The 19227-nt window shown below is 41.8% G+C and overlaps 1 long non-coding RNA gene across 1 annotated transcript in view; it reads left to right on the plus strand.

Annotated features, from left to right (window-relative positions):
* Positions 1-19227, plus strand: part of LOC116664091 — a 125951-nt gene that overhangs the window by 51775 nt on the left and 54949 nt on the right. The gene's annotated exons all lie outside the window — the stretch shown is intronic.

A 19227-nucleotide genomic window follows, 5' to 3' on the forward strand; every position in this document is an offset into this window, starting at 1 on the left:
CACCAGCAGCATCAGGCTGACACTTTCCCAGCTTAGCAATGGCAACAGAATAACAGCCAGGCCTCGTGTAGTTCCAGCAAAAGTACAAGCACTGTCCCTTGCTGAGCCGGATTGTATCATGTCCCGGGTCTCTAAATCAATTATTGTGACTTCGATTGGACATGTCTAAGTCTTGTGTCTATCACTGGGTATGGGAGGTATGGTAAGTCCCACCTGAACCACATTGATCTGGGAGCGAATAAAATGTGGATCCATCAAAAAAAATTGATGAGCTCCTAGCCATAGAAAGGGGAAATAGGTATTGGGCAGGCAAAGAAAACAGCTGCCCCCTACAACAGCTCAGAATCACCAGCTGTGTATACTCCAAGGAGGCCTGTACCTGCATTTCAACATGCCTCCACCCTGACAAGCCTCACAGGCTTGTAGAGACATGTGGAGGCACCCAGATCAATGACCAGTCCAAGGAGTTATGGCATATTTCTGTCTCCCATTTGCTTTGGGATATCACACAAAATAGACTTTTTTTAGGAATTTATTCTTCTTGTTGCTTCTCTAATGCTAAGCACAATAATCTAATTTATTTTCCTTTATTCACTTAATTATTCATTTATTCATGAATTTATTAGACAAACATTATACTGAGTGTTGATGATGCTGGAAGTTGGAGATACTCAGATAGGTAAGGCATACTGCCTTCTTTGAATACTTGCTGCCTTAGTATTTCCCCATGGAGGCAATTTCCTTTTCTTTCTGTGTTTCTCTCTCTTCCCAGTCGTGGAGTAGAAGCCCAGGGGAAAAACTGAAGCTTCATAATGGGGGTCTCTGTACTAAGAATGTGAAAAATTCTTTCACTAGTTTCTCTTCAGCCAAAAATGAGATGATCTGCCTCTGTGCTCTTAAAGACAATCCCTTCCCATAAGCTTTCCAGGGAAATCTAACCTGGGTCTGCATATGATGATTCCTTCTGAGGATTGCTCAGCCAAGCAAGACTTTATAACTGTCTCCCAAAATTGCACAGAAAAAGGTCCACATTTTTAGACAAAATGCGGCATTTAAAATTGTAGATCTGTGTAGGATCTGAGGACAAAGATTCTATCTACAACCCCCTCCAAGTGTCTGCACTTGACTTGAGATGCCACTTAAGGAGCAGAGAGTGGAGACTGTAATCTGGGTGTGGCCCCACCTCTTCTGCCATGGAGGGAGGCAGGAGCAGGGGAAGAAAGGTGAGGCCAGAGGGCTGCTGTAGAAGTTGGGGGAGGCATTGCTGGGACCCAAACCCTGCTCCTTATATGAATTTGGCTGCAGGTAGGGAACTGCAGTAGGGAATGGCACTAGAAAAGGAGTCCCTGGGAATTCTGGGGGAGTTAGTGCCTTTAGCCCCACAACGATCTGGCTGGAAATCATTTTGATCAAAGTCAGCGCCCCAAGCGTTTTTCACTGTCAGAGAGTCCCAGTTTAAGTCCTAAAATATCCTTAATGCCAGCCTCCAGCATGAACTTTCTCAGTGCCAGCCATGTGGCAAGTATCCATCTGCATCCACCCCAGCGTCTCGCACCAGGCTTGCCCTAAGTTAGGTGCCCAGGAGCTTCCCACATGGGATACATGAATGGATGCGTGAATTTAGTTTAGCACATGGAAATTCACAAAGCAAAGTGAGTGCTTCACAGCTTGCCTGTTCACTGTGGCTGTGTGTTTGAGGGATCTTCCTGTCACCTCTGCCTACCCTCCAAACTTCTCAAAAAGCAACAATGTGATGGCAGAAGGCTAGAACACCCACCGCCTGGAGTGAGATACGTTAAAACTCACTACTACTCAAAGACAGTAGTGATTCAACCAGCACGTGGGCAAGACAAAAGATGAACACCCCAGTGTAGGGGACTTGGCACTACTATGGAGGAGCCCCTTCAGTTAGGTGGAGACCAGGTACAGGCAGGTGAGGAAGAAACATTCTCTGGATTCTAGAGAGGCTGGTTTTGTAAAGGGTGTATGTGTGTGTTGGGGAGGGGGGTGGAAGGTTGTGCAGATGTGAGGGAAAACCAGAAAGAGAATTACTATTAAAAAAAAATCTTTAAGTAGCAAAATCAGCAGCTGGACCAGATTAGCTGTTCCCTTCTCTTTCCTATTTTTGGACCTGGGAAGAAAATGTGCAAAATAATTCCTGTTTTGGAGAGAAGTGGAGAAGGAGGCTGGTTTGGGTTGGGGGAGCACAGGCAATGGGGCTGTGGACCAGGACAGAGAAGCAGAGGGAGCTGAGGGGCTGCACAGATCGGGGGGCTCTACTCCTTCTAGAGGGGGCGGGGGCACCAACACTGATCTTTCTTCCTCCCCAGGGAATGTAGGAGAACAGGTCTCTGCTCAGTAAGCACAGCCTATGGGACAAATGCCAAATCTGGTTTTCACAAGGCAATGGCCAGAGAGACATCTCAGGGCCACAGCTGAGGTGGGGGGCCACAAGGCAGACTCACGGGCCTTTCTGCTGTCCCGGGTCTCCCTTCCCTGCCATTAAGGGCACAGTGTCTTCCTGCAGTGATCTTGACTCTGGTCAGAATCTGTTTCCTGAGAGAGGAACACAGTATTGGTGACTTGTAAGAAGGCGTGTGCTCTCCCTGCCAGGGGTACACCTCTAATGGTGACATTCCAGACATCTCTGATGGGGCAGATGGGGGAAGCATTTTGGAGGCGACAAAGCCTTAAAATTCTTCTGCATTTCTGGTGGGAGTGTAAATTGGTACAAACACTTTGGAAGCTGTTGACAGAATCAACTAAAACACACACACACACACTGCAACCCAGCAATTCTACTCCTGGTGAAAAGGAGTGGGTACGTATGTGCTCACCCAAAGACACCAAAAGATTCAGAGCAGCATTCTTTACAATAGTCGCAAGTTGGAAACCACCCAAAGGCCCATTAAACAAGTACACGTGTCGTAGACATCATTCTAGATTCACACTGAGAATGAATCATCTGCAATCACCAGCCACAGTATGGCTGAAGCTCACAAATGCTACGATGGGCAGGAGAAGCCAGGCACAAAAAGGATCCAAATTTCTGATTCCATTTCTATAAATTACAGAGCAGGTGAAGCCTGCAGATGCTGTTAGAAGTTGGGTTAAGGGTGGAAGGGTATTGACCAGAAGGGCTTTCTGGGGAACTGGTAGCCATCTCAGTGCTAGTGACACAGGTGTGCGGTGTATATAAAATCTCAGAGAGCTGTTTGCTTCTACGTACACTTTTCTGAATATTTGTTATATTTTAGTAAAAGTCAAGGCCTCCAGCCCCTCTGCTGTACTATGTGAATAGCTGGGCTGAAGGTGGGCTCCAGGTGGAAGGTTGTTTCCTACACTGAGCTCAAGCGGACTTGCCAGCATTGCACCCCCTTGGCCTGGTTCTGTGCTTGCCTGACCACAGGCTTGTGGACCCCCTCATACCTTCATGTCCTCCGACGTAATTGTTTCTGGACTAAGTATAGCCCCTCCCTCAATCCCTTTTGATGGGACAAAGTTTCTATTCTAGAACTGCTAGAGGTAGAGATGACTCCTCTCTTTGGATGAGACCTTAAATTGATCTGTAGGTGGGTCAAAGTTTTTGTTTGATTTTTTTCCCCTCATTTCTTACCAGAGACAGTGCTCCAGCTTCCAGCCCTTCACCAAAGGTGGGAAAACGCTGATGAACCAGATGTCACAGACCCCCAGCTCTCCCAGCTCCTTCGAACAAAGTAGGGACCCAGAGGGGCTGGTCCAGGACCCACAGCTAAGCTCCAAGGCTGGGCCTAGAAATCGATTCATAGGCAGGAGTGAGGGGGTATTCTGACCCTTTTCAGTCCCTTCTGTGGGCCTCCCTCTGTCTCACCTCACTGAATTAATTAAGGGGCTGGTGCCTTTCCACATTCTCATTCACCAAAGTAAGCATCAGTCCTGCACCAGGAGTGACTTTTGACAGGAATATTACGAGTATGGCATGGGGAAAGGCACACAGAGCCCAGTATGATGGCCCTAAGATGGGTTAAGCCCATGTGCTTCCCAGAAAAAGGAAAAATGGTTAATTCCCTAGTGAATGTCGGCAAGGTCCTCAGGCTGGGAATCCAACCGGTAGTTTCCTGTAATGATTTCCATGTTCACCACCTTGGTTGTCCTCTTGTGATAATCCGAATTGGAATGACTTGATTTCTTACATAATAAGAACTGATTTCTCATGGCTCCATTCTGTTTTAGGCTCAGCCACAAAGTCACTTAAGGCATACGTAAACTGACATTTCCTTTTTTTTTTTTTTGGAAGACAAAACAGCTTATTCATACAGAACTGTACCTAGCAGGAAGAATGAAAATACAGCTCTGACATGCCAACAATAGGACACTTTGCTAGCCAGATAAGATAAGGCCCCTGAGGAGAAACTGCACTTTGCTGACTCTTGACTGCTGTAGATTTTGTTACATAACCATCACCGACTGATCTCTAGACAGGACCGGCTAGGTAATTCGCAATGCCCAATGCAACATGAAAACGTGGACCCCCTTGTTCAAAAATTACGATTTCAAGATGGTGACAGCAAAGCATGAAAGCAAGCCTGGGGCCCTGTATGACTGCAGAGGTCGTGTTCAACCTGTGAAGGGGACCCTTGGTACAGAAAGGCTTGTGCAGGTGTTGCTTTAAGGTTTGGAACCAGTCAAGAATGTTGATATTTTACTCCAAAATTGAGAGCATGGTCAATGTTTAAGAAACCAACAAACAGCAAAAAAAAAGTAAGAGAACTGAAAGTGAAGAGATAACAGTGTCATTATTTGCAGATATTATGAACTTCTTGGGAAAACGAATATAATCAAGAGGAGAGTAAAACTATTAGAGCTAATGAGATAGTTCAGCAGGTTGACCAGATATAAGATCAACATAAGACGACTATAAACAAGTTGAGGGAGGAAGATGGGGAGCATGGACTTGTAAGGGGATCTGATCTCTTGGAGCTATTACCTTCTTTGTAGCAGGAGCTGGAGTGGAGGGAGGGATCTAGTTCCTTTGCATCCCCTGCTGAGAAAGGGCTTCAGTGCGATCCTTGGAGAAGGGTTTTGTAAACTCTGGAATTTAGGCCACATTTACATGGTTCTGCACAGGGCTGAGGGATCCCCAGGTAGGAAGCTGTATGTCTTCAGGTGCAGGGCCAAGCCAGAGCAGAAGGCTGATGGGAGGAAACTGTCCTCCTTCTGATAGTAGGTCTGGTGCCACAGAAGGTACAGAATGTGGGGGAGGGGGGGGAGGGGGAAGGGTGACTGGGCTAGGAATGCTTTGCTTGGGGTCATTTAAATAGAGATTCAATTCAAGAGGACCACTATGAAGCAGAGAGGTATTTCATATAGAAAGTTCTATGTGGAACAGATGCTAATGTGGACAGGGAGGAAATTTCATTCTACTTCAAGTCTGGAGTTTTAAATGTTCTGTTCACAAGTAAGACTGTAGAGCCAGAAATCCAGGACTTAATCCCCAGCTCTGCTGCTTGTCTGCTCTGTGAATTTGTATAAATCCTTTAACCTCTACAAGCAAGGGTTTCCTGCTCTGTGGGTTTAATATTACTTTTAATATTATTCTCATAACATCTACCTACTAGGATTACGGTGACAAGTAATCTAATGATTACCTCCAGTAATCACGGCATGTGGGTGGTGTCTGTATGTACTCTGTGTAATCATAAAGCATCTTTATTTTTGGTTCCCTTTACTTCTTTAAATGCATTCTATGGGATGAGTTCTTCTCTGTGCCTGGATCAAATTTAGGACAAGTCTCATGAGTTCTGTGGTCCCTCTCAGGTAATAAAAAGCAGTCTCAGCTCAATAATTCATATTTTCAGCCCAGTGAAAAGTTCAACTTTACACCTCCTCCACAGTTTTGGCTTCTGCACCTTCACAGCTTGGGCCTGGAGGGCCAGCTGCTACATCGGGCTAAGGTGCTGAGTTTGAGTTCTTGAGCACTGGTCCTGCCTCCTCAACCTTGTTAATCATGATTTCTGACCCCTCTAGGATTAAAGTTGGGGAAAGAGTGGAGAAAGGTGGCAGGAAAGTTCTTACTTGTCTGACACTATGGGACCTAGAAGTAGGGTTCTCTGGTCTCAGTGGTTCTCATATGGGGACAAGTTTGGGGTTTTTCAACCTATCTCCCCTGTTCCCCAAACTGGGAAAAGCATCTCAAGTTTCTCCATTAAGTATAACACGTGCTGTAAATTTTTGTAAAAACCTTTATCCAATTAAGGCAGCTCTTGCTCTCTAGGCTTTAAGCAATTTTTCAAAAAATCTTAAATAGATAATGCTTGTTCTGGTAGCCTGAGATAGCATGTGCTTTCTGTTACTTAGTCTGCTAACAAGGAAAATTACATTGAAAAATTTCTCATGTTAAGCCATTCTCACAGGTTTTAGATAAACTTCTTAATCATGATGGATTTTTTTTTTTATCATTCAGTATCTGATTTGGTAAGCTAAAATTTTGTTTTGATTTTCACATTCTGTTCAGAAGTGGAATGGGTCTTTGATTTACTTCCCTCCTATTATTTTAAATCTGATTTAGTAATCAGTGCTATACTGAACTCATAAAATGAGTGGGGCAGATTTTTCTGTTTCAGCTTTCTGGTATAATCTATTTAAGAACAGAATTAACTGTTTCTTGAGAGTTTGATAGAATTCACCTGTAAAACCATCTAGGGCTGGGTTTCTGAGGAAGAAGAGAGAATTGTATTATTAGTCAGCTCATATTCCCAGTTTTTTCCCTTGTGCTTCTTTTAGCATTTTGTGTTTTCTTGGGTACCTCCATATTTTATTAAACTTTTAAATATATGAGCATGTTGCTTTTCATAATACCTTTAAAAATAGGTTTTATTGAGATATAATTTATATACCATAATATTCACCATTTAAAGTATATGACTCAGTGATTATTCTTCACAGAGTTGTTCCACCATCACCACTGTCTCATTTCAGAACAACTTTCATTGTCCCAAAAAGAAATCCCAAGACCATAAGCAGTTATTCCCCTTTGTCTTCCACCCACCCAGCCCCTGGCAACCACTCATCTACCTTCTGTGGATTTTCCTGTTCTAGACATTTCATATAAATGGAGTGGTCTCCAATATGTGGCCTTTTGTGTCTGGCTTCTTCTGTTTATAATGTTTACAAGGTTTATCATGTCATAGCATTTGTCACTCCTTCATTCCCTTATATGGTTGTGGAATGTTTCCTCATATGAATATACCTCATTTTCTTTAGCCATTCAGCATTTGATGGGCACTTCGTTTGTTTCCAGTTTTGGCTATTGTGACTAATACTGCTATGAATGTAATTGTTGGTAAACAGTTGCTGTCCTGAGCTCCCTGAGTATATCCCATGGCCTGGTCCATGTGGCCTGTTCGCTGAGATCCACCCGTCAACTCCCTATGATCACAGAATTAAAGGGCTAATGTCAGGCAGGGCAGGGGCTCTCAGGTCTCCACAATGGGGCTGTGGTTCATGTGTGCTCTGGTGGGAGGGGTCCAACCACAACGGTTGGTAAATACTTTAAGTATCAGCCTTGGGGCTTTCCATGTAAGATTTCATTTGAACAAAGGGTTCCACAGTGTCAAAAACTTAGCAAACCACCAATAATTCAATTATTTCATGTTTTATTTGAGGAAACTGAGATTCAGAAAGCTTAAGTCATTTATGTAAAATCATATACCGAGTTTGTTCAAAATCACACATCTAACGAGTGACAAACTCAAGAATGGAGGGGATTTCTTCATCCTCATTCTGCCCACTCCACTAACAGACTGTGAGCGAAACCCACAGTTACTTTTTTCTAATTTATGCCAAAATTTGGGCACATTAGGTTCTGACGGGATTTCTTTCCCAAGAGAACATAAAAAAGGACTAGAAATACCAATACAGTTGTATTAGTGCCAGAAGTGGGTAAAGTTTTTAAATGTAAACATCTCAGTTCCCCTATCACAGAACATGGGCCATCCTTACCCTAAAGAAAGCCTGAGGGCTGCATTCTGAGCTGGACTGCCACATCCTGTGAGAGCCCAGAAAGTCCATCTGAAGTAAATGACTTCTGCAGCGTTTTTTAATGAGCTGGCCAGCCGTCTCCCTCCCCATCTGTGCACCGCGCTACCGCATCTGCTGAGCCGGAGCACGGTCTGCGGTCTTGAACATAAGCTCCTCTTTGGGCTGCCGCATCTGCTGAAGATTTTGTTTTTATTGTGCTTTTTCATGTGGATGGCCCGGCGCCAGCCATACCCAAGGAAGTGTTTAGGAGCAGAAAGTAGGCAGGGATGCTCTGGGAAAACTGGAGGTGAAAGCCGAGAGCCCTGGCGGGACGCGGCCGCGGCAGAGCGTTTCCTCCGCTCTCTGCTGTTTGCCTTCCTCCCCCCTTTCCATAGACTCTCTTTCCCGGGGTCTCTGCCTTCTCCCAGCTGCTGTATTGCCCTGAAAAACGTGCATTCATTCAACCCGAGTGCCAAACTCCTCCCTCCCCCAGCAGGTGGGGCCTCCGGGCTCTACCAGGCACCTGGAGCCGCAGCCCCAGGGCGCCCGGCGGGAGGGCGGCTTCCTCTAGCATCACACCTCGCTTCCAAGTTTCCGTGACTGAAGGCGTTTGCAGGCGTGGGTAAAGCCTGAAATTGTGTTTGGGGCCGGTAACAAATCTGCAACAATTTCTTTCTGAGCACAGAGAGGCAAGCATGAAGGAACTAAGAATTTGGTTAAATAAAATGCAGATCTTCCATTCAAAGGAATATTATATAGCCAATAAGGATTTCATATTTGAAGAATTTTAATGATGTTGGAAAACACGTACAATATAATACCAGGGGAAAAAGTCAGAATTTTATGCATATTATGAGCTCCAGTGTGTAAAAAGAATATGTGTATGTGTCTAATGAATAATATGTGTGTTATATATGTCAGTCATTACATAGGTAATATATATGACATATGAGTGTTTTACATATAATAAGTGGTGTATATGTCATATATATGTGCAAATATATAAAATCATATACATACACACACACACACACGTTTGGGGAAAAATTAGAAGAAAAATACCAGAATGTTAACACTGAAGTTTTTACTGAGTTATAAGATTATGGCTAATTTTTTTTCCTTATGCCTTTAGACATTTCCAATTATTCTGTAATGAACATTAATTTCTTTAAGTAGAAAGTTACTTTAAAATAATGAAATTAGAACCAACAGAATATCAGAGCTAAAGTCACCGTGGAAATCATGAATCTCATCTCCTCGTTTTCTGGAAAGTGAAAGCAGGAACCAAGCTAAAGGGCTTGACCAGAGTTCGTTTTGCGACTTAATCTGTGCCCTGGCTCTTGGGTCAGTATTCATCCACCAAGTTGATGCTTGAATGTTATTTTCTTATAACGTTCTTAACGATTTTTTAAATCTTGGGTTTCCATAGAGCCTCTTGCAAAGGGCTTTCACATAGTTGTTACATGTGCTGATTCATCACAGCACATCTGTGATACTCAGTGTCCTGGTTTGAATTGTGTCCCCATCCTCAAAATTCAGATGTTGAAGTCCAGGCCCCCAGTACCTTGGAATGTGGCGTGATTCGAACACAGGGCCCTTACAGAGGTAGTTGAGTTAAAGTGAAATCATTAGGGTGGGGCCCTAATCCAATATGACAGGTGTCTTTATAAAAAGGGGCAATGTGGACACAGAGACACACACAGAGGGAAGACTGTGTGAAGAGTCACAGAGAGAAGATGGACATCTCCAGGCCAAGGAGAGGGGACTGGAACAGGTCGTTCCTCACAGCCCTCAGAGGGAAAAACAACAACCCTGCCAACACACTGATTTTGGATTCTGGCCTCCAGAACCACGACAGTAAATTTCTAAGTGACACCCGATTTGAGGTACTTTATTACAGCAGCCCTTGCAAACTAGTACATTGAGTAAGACCCACTTCAGTCTCCTTATTTTTATTGTGAGGAACTTTAACGCTCACAGATGTTACGTAACGCAAAGCCACAAAGTGAGTTTGCAGCAGAGCTGGGACCAGACCCAGATTCCAACCTCCTCATCTGGGGCTTTTTCTGCCTCGCCAAGATGCCCTTTTCTGGCTTTTAATTTTTTAATTAAAATTTTTATTTTGAAATCATTATAATTCACATATAGTTGTAAGAAATAGTACAGACATAATCCCATCTACCCCTTACCTCATTTCCCCCAATGGTAATGTCTTACAAAACTATAGTACAATATCTCAACCAGGGTATCAAATTGATACCATCAAGATACAGAGCATTTCCATCAGTACAAGCATCCTTCATGTGACACTTTCATTGCCATAGTCACTTCTCTCCCACTCCCACCTTCTTCCCTCCTGGCAACCACTAATCTGTTCTCCATTTTTATAATTTGGTTATTTTAAGTATGTTATATAAACAGAATCATGCAGTATGTAACCTTTGGGGATTGGCTTCACTCATCATATCTTTGGAGATTCATCCAAGTCATTGTGTGTATCAGTAGTGCATTCCTTTTTATTGCCAAGTAGTATTCGTGGTGTGGATGTACCAGTTTGTTTAACCATTCACCCACTCCACTGTGTTGTTTCCACTTCCAGGCAATGAGCAATAAAACTGTTAAGAACATTCATGTGCATGTTTTTGTGTGAACGCATGTTTTGATTTCTCTGGGATAAATGCCTAACAGTGCAATAGTCAGATTGTATGGTGGTTGCATGTTTCTTTCTTTCTTTTTTTTTTTTTTTCAAAGAAACTGCCGAACTCTTTTACAGAGTGGGTATACCAGTCTACATTTCTACCATTAATGTATGAGTGATCCAGTTTCTCCAAATCCTCCCCGGCATTTTGGTGCTGTCCCTGTGTTTCGTTTTTGCCATTCTGATAGACGTGTAGCAATATCTGATTATCTCAGTGTGCATTTCCCAAATGGTCAGTGATGCTGAACATTTTCTATGTGCTTATTTGCCATCTGTATATCCTCTGTGAAATGCCTTGTCGTGTCTTTTGCCTGTTTTCTAACTGGATTATTTGGTTTTTACTGCTGAGTTTTGAAAGTTTCTTAAATAGTCTAGATACTGTTCTTTTATCAGATACATGGTTTGCAAATATTTATCTCAATCTGTAGGCTGCCTGCTCATCTTCTTAACAGGATCCTTCAGAGAGCAAAAGTTTTTAATTTTGAAGTTCAGTTTATCAGTTTTTCCTTCTATTGCTTGTGCTTTTGGTGTCAAGTCTAAGAATTTCTTGTCTAGCCCTAGATCCCAAAGATTCTCCCCTATGTTCTTTTTTTAAAGTTTTACATTTTATATTTAAGTCCAAGTTCATGATCCACTTTGAGTTAATATTTGTGTAAGTTACGACATTTAGGTTGAGGGTTTTTTTCTCTTCATGGATGACCAAATGCTCTAACATCTTTTGTTGAAAAGACTCTCCTTATTCCACTGAATTGCTTTTGCACTTTTAGTTGTCACATTTGTTTGTTCTCTTCGTGGGCCTTCTCTTCTGTTTTGTTGATCTTTGTGACTATCCGTCTACCAAATGCAACATTTTGATTATTATAACTAATAAATCTTAAAATTGGGTAGGCTGGTTCTTTCTGCTTTATTTTTCTTTTTCAGAATTGTTATATCAACTCTATATTCCTTGAAATTTCATATAAGTTTTAGAATACTATCACCTATGTCTACAGAAAAGTCTTGCTGACATTTTGATAGGCATTGCATCAAGCCTGACCATTGATTTAGGAAGAATTGACATCTTTACTACATTTAGTCTTCCAATCTGGGAACATGGTGTTGTCTCTCCATTTATTTAGACATTCTTTGATGTCTTTCATTTTTCAATTTTCCAGTTAAATAATAAATAATAATGAAATAATAAAAAATTATTAGTTAAGTCATGATTCAGGATCCCAAGGTGGAGGTCCCAGTGTACCCAGGTCTTTCTTACTACCCTGGGAGAAGAACAGAGAACAGGGGAGAGAGGAGTAGGTAGTTCCAGTCCTTGCAGAAAATACACCTTCTGCCCTGTGGGCATCCCAGGCTGTCACGCAGGATATGGGCTACATTTACATGTTGGAGACATCACCTCACAGCGGTGGAAGTACAGGTGGTTCTGCCAGCAGTTCCTGGTCTGGTTTTGGTTGTGAGAAATCTTATGCACATTTCTCTCAGCTTACTGACTTTGGTGCTCAGTGTAGCCAATTTCCTAACCACACCAGCTGCCTTTCTGCCTGCTGCCTCTGTGTGCCCTCTCCAACACTGCTGCATCTTTAGGCACTGGGCATGTCACTACCTTCATGCCACACACCCTCCTCTTGCTTCTCAGATGCTGGTCTTGACAATGGCTCTATGAAGGGAAGGACAGAGGGAAGGGAAAGGAAGAAAAGAAAGGATGGAAAGGTCCTACCATGCTTTTAGACATCAGAGATCTATTAACAGAAAAAAGCAAACAACAAAATTACAAAGTCAGCTTACTGACTTTCTTAACAGCTCTCTCCATAACCTTCGAGGAATGATTTATTCAGAAGACGTACTTTCTCTCCCAATTCACACCCATCTGTTCCAAAATGAAAGTGCTGTCTCTGTGACAGCTAAGTGAGGACTGATGGTTGAATCGCTGATGTGATTTTTGAGGGAGGAGCTCTTCGCAGGTGGAGTTGGCAGCAGGCTGAGGCAGGATGTCCTCTCAGACACAGGAGCAGAAACACGGGGGCTGCAAAGTTTAGCCCTGAAAGAGACCCTGGAAATATCCAGCGCAGCCGTTCCCAACTTCCTGCCATTGGCAACACACAAGCAAGGATGACATTCACCTGCCTGACACGTGGGGTGTTCCCAAATGTTTTACAGGCTGCTGCAGAGAAAAGATACAGGCTATGAGTTAAATGCAAATCCCTGCTGCAGTGCCACCTTTTCTCTTCCAAAGATAGACACTTGCCAGAGTATCATGTAATGAAGCTGAGGCTAGTGCCCTTGACTAATCCTACATCATATACACAAGAAACTGAGTCCTAGGGAGCTTAAACGATTTGCCTAAGGCCTCACAGACAGAACTCAAGGTTTCTTCTTTCATACCTCTTTCCAACATTGGTCCAGAAAGCTCCAGATGAGAAATTCTAAAGATGCTAGCTGGATCCTAAATTCACAGCGCAGCTGGGCTTCCATATGTCTAGGCTGCTTCTGAAGCTGTCAGGGAGAGCACCTGCATGTCCCTCTGCCCTTTAGAGCTTTGTGGAGTCACTTTTAGTCTAGGATTCAAATTTTTGGTTTCATACAGATTTAATCAGAAACATCTCAGGAAAAGTTTGGATTCCAAATTAGATCTTAATATGTAAAGCAGTCATGAAAAAAAAATTGTAGAACATTCTCTGAAAATGTTCTTCCCTTCAGAATTTCCAGATTCCTCTTACATCTTCCTTGGAACATCCATCAAGTCCCAAGCTTATACACGCCAAGCACTTCAAAGAGGATCTCATACATCATATTCGTGCACATAGTAATTGCCCATGAAGTTAGTGATTATTACAGGGGTAGTATGGTATGCTGGTTATAAATACAAATTCATTGGACAGTGTGATTTTATTCTCGTTGAATATAGTAATAAGAAATTAGGACTTACAGTTTACACATTGTGGCAGTTGGCTGGGGAGAGGCATAAGGGAAATTTCTGGGATGGTGGAAATGTTCTGTATCTTGATGTTGTTTTGCATTACACACATCTGTACGTAGGTCCTAAGACTCTGTGAGTGGTACATTTAAGATCTGCACATTTTACTAAACTTTGCCTCAAAAAATCACCATAAACAAATATTGAGACCTAGTTAATGATATGCATACTGAACTGTCTATGAGTAGATGGAACTAATGTATGGACCTTACTTTGGATGTATCAAAAAATAATTTGGATTAATAAATAGACAGAGGAATGAATGGATAAGTGACAAAAACAAATATAACAAAATGTCAATGGTGGGATCTAGGCGGTGGGGATTCACTGTGCAATTCTTTCAGCTTTTCTCTATGTTTTAAAGTCTTCATAATAATGTTGGAAAAAAATTAAGGCTTGCATTTTGTATGCCTTTATTGGGTTTTTTCTTTCATAATTAATTTTTATTGTATCTTACAAAAATATCAGAAGGGAAGAAATTAGAGAGTAAATTTTTTAAAATCTGGAAACTAATGAAAATGAAAAAAGAATGTTTAAAAACTTACAGCCTACTACAAAGCAGTTCAAAGAGGGAAGTTTATAGTGATTAACTCCTACATTAAGAAAAAAAGAAAGATTTCAAATAAACTGACTTTACATTTCAAGGAACTAGAAGAAAAAGAACCAGGCCCAAAGTTAGTAGAGGGAAGGAAATAAAGGCTACAGCAGAAATGAATGAAATGGAAACAATAAAGACAATAGAAAACAAGGCTAAGATATGGCTTTTTTAAAAGGTAAAATCGACAAAACAATCTTGAGAAAAAAACAAGGCTGGAGGCATCACACTTCCTGATTTCAAACTGTATCATAAAGCTATAGTAATCAAAACATTATTGGTACTGTCATAAAAATAGACACACAAATCAAAGGAATAAAATAGCCTAGAAATAAACCCACACATATGCAGTCAACTAATTTTTGACAAAGGTGCCAAGAACTATACAATGGGGAAAGGATAGTCTCTTCAATAAATGGTGTTGGGAAAACTGGAAATCCATGTGCAAAAAATGAAATTAGACCCCCTATCTTATACCACTCACAAAAATCAACTCAAAATGGATTGAAGACATAACTATATGTCATAGAAGAAGACATAAGAAAAAAGCACCTTGACGTTGGTCATGGTGATGATTTTTTTGGATATGACACCAAAAGCCAAGGCAACAAAAGCAAAATAAGCATATGGGACTAAAACTAAAAAGCTTTTGCACAGCAAAGGAGACAATTAACAAAACGGAATGAGAGAAAATGTTTGCAAATCATATCTGATAAGGGGTTAATATCCAAAATACATAAGGAACTCATAAAACTCAGTAACAAAAAAAAAATCCAATTAAAAAATGGACACACGACTTGAATAGACATTTTTCCAAAGAAGACATACAAGGAGACATACAAATGGCCACAGGTACAGGATAAGAAGCTCAGCATCACTAATCATTAGGGATTAAAATCATTAGGGGTAAATCAAAACCACAGTAAGACAGCACCTCATGCCCATTAGAATGGCTGTCATCAAGAAGACAAGAGATTCTACAATCTGTAAAGTAAATTTATGCCATGTTGTGAAAGTGCCACTTAATAAGGTGATATTTCTTATTACTGTGTGAAATTGTATAAGTATTTGAAAAAAAATGTGTGGATGTTCAAGTCTCAAGGATGTATCTCAAGGCTTCTTTTCCCTTCCTTTGTGCTTTTTAAATGTCGAGCTGGTTGTTTATTGAGAAAACATGTGTTGAACTCTTCCTATAAGCTGGATCTTATGACAGATGTTAGGAAAATAAAAATGAATAATACATAAAAGAAGACAAGAGATAAATGTCAGCAAGAATGTGAAGAAAAGAGAACCCTTGTGCACTGTTGGTGGGAATGTCAGTTGGTACAACCATTATGGAAAACAGTATGGAGGTTTCTTGAAAAGTAAAAATAGAACAACTCTGTGGCTCAGCAGTGCCACTTTTGAGAATATATCCAAAGGAAGGAAAAATCAGTGTATTGAAGAGATATCTACACTCCCATGTTCATTGCAGCATTATTCATAATAGGCAAGATATGGAAACAACCAAAGTGTCCATCAGGGGATGAATAGATAAAGAAAATGTACACACACATATACACAATGGAATATTCTTCAGCCATAAGAAAGAAGGAAATCTTGCCTTGTTGTGACAACATAGGATGAACCTGGGGGGCATTATGATAAGTGACATAAGTCAGGCATAGAAATACAAATACTGTAGGGTATGACTTACATGTGGAATCTAAAATAAAATTTTAAAAGATCTCATAGAGAAAGAGAAAGTTCTCAAAGAAGTTAAGGATAAATCAGCATCTACATAGAACATAATTTCACAAGATTTATGGTGAAATCACCTTAAGAAATTATTTTACTTCCAGTAGGGTGTTTTCCTAAACTCTCCAAATAAATACCTTTATGCATTGCCCTATCGGTAAGCAGTTACACAAGCAAAAAAAAAACTGCATTGGATGTAGAAAATATTTGTTCACTTAACTGTAGTGTATTTGCTTGTGCTATCTTGCTACATCCTTTTGAATTATTTCACCTACAATCAGTGCCTAGTATTTTAATAGTAATGAAAAAGTCTAAATAAGTAAGTAGAATGATATTTGTTTTCTTACCAAGGATATTTGTCTCCTTTTTACCAAAGTAGAATGTGGCTCTGTGCACATTAATAGAAGCCCTTGCATCACTGTCTTTCTTACAATAAGTTTGATTTGCTTTTGGTTATTACAGTGCTCTAAAATGTCTGATGATTTAAAATATTCATGAAATAGCTAGAGATTTTTCCTTAAATGTAGCAAATTTATCTGAAGTCTAAATGCTTGGTATATATTGGACTATTTCTTTAAATTGTCAACTACAAAAATGATGCAGTTGGTAAGAAACATATACCTTTTCTTTCTAGATTCAGTAATTATATTTATATCCTCAAATAAATTTTCTGTTACTTAGTGTAAATAAATACAGTAATAAAGTAATAAATAAAGTAAAACAAAACAAAACAAAACAAAACCTCATAGAAAGAGCTCATGGTTGTTGCCAGAGGCTGGAGGGTGGAAGAAAAGAGATGTTGGTCAAACAGTACAAAGTTTTAGTTATAAGGGGAATAATTTCTGAGAATCTAATGTACAGCATGGTGAGTATAGTTAATAATGCTGTATTGTTTACTTGCTAAGAGTAGATCTTAAGCATTCTTACCAGAAAAAAAAAGGTAACTATGTGAGGTTATGAATGTGTTAACTTGTAATTATTTCACAGTGCATACAAGTATCAAAGCATCACATGGTACACTTTATATACAATTTTATTTGTCAGTTATACCTCAATAACAAGAATAGCCAACCAATTATCAACCAGTTAGAATGTTTCCAGCCCCAGCAGAGGGGCTGGTTGTCCCCACCCAATAGCGGTAATAGCACTTAATCTTGACTGAGCACCCACCACCTGCCCATGACTTTGCTAAGGCCCTGACGTGAACAATCTCGTTCTCCTCTACAGGGCTGTGAGCTGGGCACTTGTGAGCCAGACTTTATATATAAACTCACTGAGGCTCCAGAAGGTGAAGTGACTTGCCCAATGTCACGCAACTAGTAAACAATGGCTGGCATCTGGGTCCACACCCGTGCTATTAAACGTGAGCCTGAAACCCTGGGTAATCATTAGTTAAATCCATTTCACCTGTAACCTGCCTTCACCTTCAAGGTCGTTTTCATTGTTGCTTCAAAAGACTTGCACGTCCTCCAAGGGCACATACCCCTGTTGTTTTCCAGAAACTTGGAGTCAGCTGTGTCTAGTTTGAGCCGAGCCCGTTAAAACAGGATGGGACCACCATCCCTCCAACTAGGCATATGCAAATAAATGTCTGCTCAGGGACCTTTCGGCGTCAGTGGGCAGAGAACTCCACCCTCAGGTTGTGCTGCGTGCCACCACGCTTGACGTGCAAGGCTGGACCGTAGTTACACCCGCACAGAACGGTTACCGCAGCTTTCCCCAGCCACCTTTCCCCATGCCCCACACGCCTCACGCCACGCTGCTGCTTCATCCTGTAAACACTCCCCAGCCCTTCGTCTGCTGAGGGGTGGTTGTGAGATGTGTCCTTCCCGTCTCCTTCCTTGGCTGTCTTGGGGGAAAAATTTTTTTTTTTTTTTTTTTGCTGCAAACCTCGGTGTTTCAGCAGCTCGATTGCTGAGCATCCGGCAAAGCTAACCTGGTTAGATAAAAGTCCTGTCTTGGAAGTCAGTTGAAATTTGTAGGATGTCATTTTGAGCATCTTTTCTAACAGAAGATGGGTACTTTCTCAGTGGGAGGGGAGGAAAAAGGCAGGAAAGACCTACGTCCTTACCATCTGAGAAAACTTTGAATGTTCTGACATCCCTTCATCAGTTTCACAGCTTTCCTAATTTCCTCCTAAATGCTCACTCGGTCAGGCAGCAGTCCTCTCTTGCACTCTAGTTCTAGGGACGCGTAGGAGATTAGATGTGAAAACTGACAGTGCTCGTACTTCATGGCTTTCTTCTACTTGAACTAGTTGGGGGGCGGGGTGGGAAGTCATTCAGAATTAACTCAAAGGCTCTACTTTTCAAGACTGGCAGCTCCTAAGTAATTTTAGGGAAGGTTTTCAGCAAAAAAACAAACTCTGTGTGGGCTCTGTCACAAAACTACATGCAAGGGCTTCATTGGTTCTAGTACTGGAAACTCAGAGGAAGCAGGCATAAAAGCAAGGTAAATACATTAAATCTTTCTCACAGACACAAAACAACTTGCTTTCCAAATGCTAAGAGAAGTAATGTAATCTAGATGACACGGGTACCAAATTCCTGCTCTTGAAGTAAAGGGTGGATGGAGCATTTTGTCTGAGAAGTGACCACAAGGATCAAATTCCCTAGATAACTCCTCTTCATTCTCCTCTGCCTGAATGCTTTGCCTTTTGAAACGGAAAGTAGGAGTTGAGAAAAGGTCCCTTCGGCCCAGCCACCCATTGTGATGAAAGACATCCGTGGGGCCCTCTGGCTACCCCAGGCAAGGCTCACAGCCGCCAGAACCTGCGTTCAATTTCCCAGCACGTAAACTGCTTTCTCAGCGTGCTGGAGGTGGCCGGGCTCCAGCAGACGAACCCATGACTAGCTAAACACGCCAGAGTTTTGGGGGGAAAACCCAGAGGGCAGTCGATTTGCTTGTGAGTTACCTGTAACTGGTCCTTGGCTCAGGGTGCGCCTTCCAGATAGGTTAGCCCACTTGGGAGAGTGAGTCATGTATTAGAGGGGGTTTGGTGAAGAGGGGCGAGAGTGGTGAAGAGCGCCATCTCCGTGTTCTTCACTGGGTTGTCGAACTGTGGCGATAACCACCCTGGAATAGCAGTCACCTGACCCACGTGCCCCCTCTGCCTCCCACGCCTGTGTAAACTGCGTTACCTGACCTCAGCACTTCTTCCCAGTGAGCCCAGGCCTGGTCTCAGAAACCTTGTCAACACAGCACTCTAAGTAGCCAACAGAGTTGGTTTCC

This window comes from Camelus ferus, chromosome 6, assembly GCF_009834535.1.
Source record: "Camelus ferus isolate YT-003-E chromosome 6, BCGSAC_Cfer_1.0, whole genome shotgun sequence".
Lineage (NCBI taxonomy): Eukaryota > Metazoa > Chordata > Mammalia > Artiodactyla > Camelidae > Camelus > Camelus ferus.